Source organism: Atta colombica, unplaced genomic scaffold, assembly GCF_001594045.1.
Source record: "Atta colombica isolate Treedump-2 unplaced genomic scaffold, Acol1.0 scaffold5, whole genome shotgun sequence".
Taxonomy (NCBI): Eukaryota; Metazoa; Arthropoda; class Insecta; order Hymenoptera; family Formicidae; genus Atta; species Atta colombica.
Window position 1 is genome coordinate 569,827 of NW_017259539.1, and position 1,774 is coordinate 571,600.

The 1,774-nt window shown below is 24.4% G+C and overlaps 1 long non-coding RNA gene across 1 annotated transcript in view; it reads left to right on the forward strand.

Moving 5' to 3' along the window:
* The window catches only part of LOC108691703, a 16,910-nt gene extending 16,029 nt beyond the window's left edge, over positions 1-881 (forward strand). The window contains exon 3 of the long non-coding RNA XR_001931936.1: positions 666-881. This is a non-coding gene — a long non-coding RNA (uncharacterized LOC108691703). The remainder of the gene's footprint in view (positions 1-665) is intronic.
* Positions 882-1,774: the final 893 nt, after the last annotated feature.

The window sequence follows — 1,774 nt, forward strand, 5'->3', positions numbered from 1 at the left end:
ATACTCAGCAAGTATTGGTTGGTAATTAGCTCGGAGGATATGCGCTACTCCCTCAATTGTTCGCCAAATGTGTCCTGATGTGTTCGACCGTGTTTGACATCCCTAAAAGATAATGTTCAATGTAGCTAGCCAGTTGAAACGGATTAATTGCACTGATAACTTATTATATTTTTGAAAATATTTCTTTCTGTGCTTTTCATTTAATTAAAAACATATATATTGTATATTTTTGCATATTTTTATATTATTTCCTAATATTTTGACACTTAATCTAACATAAATGAAATTTAATAAATATTTAAAACTATACAATTATAAATTATAATTACATATTTTTAAATATTTAAATTTCATTTATGTTAGATTAAGTCAGATATTGTTTGTATTAGTTAGTATATAAATACATATTTTACATCATATTATTGAATTTTACACTATACCAGAATATAAAATTCAATTTCTTTTGTCCCTCTCATTCATATTTGCGATCTAATTTTATTCCGCATTACCAGTAAAGCGTACTCTTGTCCATAGGCAGATAAGTAACTCGACTTACTGATCTGTAGGTATCGGCAGCACTCTGTACATATATTAAATATATCAAAATAAAAATTGATATACACATCAATTTTTATTTTTAATAATTAAAATATTATTTGTTTTAGGCAAATAACACTAAACAATATTATATTACAATGATCTAGACCACGGATGGATCTAAAAAAATTATGGACACCTTGAAAGAAACTGAAAAATATATTATCTCCATAACTATTATTCTTTGTGATTACTAACAGATTCTTTGTATGTTTGATAAAATTAAAAAAATCTTTAATATATATATATATATGTACATGAATAAACAAAATTAAGAAAATCTACACTGTTTCTATTCCATTTGTTTTTAAATGTAAATATAAATATAAAAATAAGTCTCTGTTATTTTATAGGTTTTCAAAAATATTAACGTATGTTTATATATTTTATATAAAGGGAACATATTAAACACTCTTTATGAGATTGAGTATTATTCCAAGAGCACAAAGTTGTGAAAAAGTTCTTACATAAAACGTTTGTACAGTTCACGTATTAGAAAATTATCTGACAAAAATAATTAATGTCAATTAAACAACTATTTGTAGTTTTTATAACATTCATATGATTTCGTATTCATTAATCGTTATATGATATTCATTTTAAGATTTTATATCGTCTATAGAATTTTTATTTATGTTAGTTATCTTGTAATACTTATTACAAGTTTTTGAAACTTGTAATGAGTATTTACTTTACTGTTTATTAAATGTACAGTTGTAAATGTCTTTACAACTGTTTATAAATTATAATTATCTTGCGAAATAAATATCATTATTTTTGAAATATGACTCCATATATTTTAGCTCAACTTTTGAGTTATAATATCTATCTGTTTCAGTTTTATCTCGATAAACTATCTTGATAAACAAATATATAAAATGAAGCTCGAAAGAATTTATCAGTGAAAAATATAAAAAAGTCCTTCAGAGCCTACATCAACTTTTCGGATGCACAGAAAACTCTTTATTTCCGTATGAATGTAACAAAACAAATAAAATAAACGTTTTGAATTAAAGAGTTGAATTGAAAGGTCGAAACATTTATTTTATTCGTTTTGTTACATTCATACGAAAATAAAGAGCTTTTTGTGCATCCGAACAGCTGATGTAGGTTCTGATGGATTTTTAAATATTTTTCATTGATAGAGACTATCTTGGTCTCGATTTCGGCCTGATTT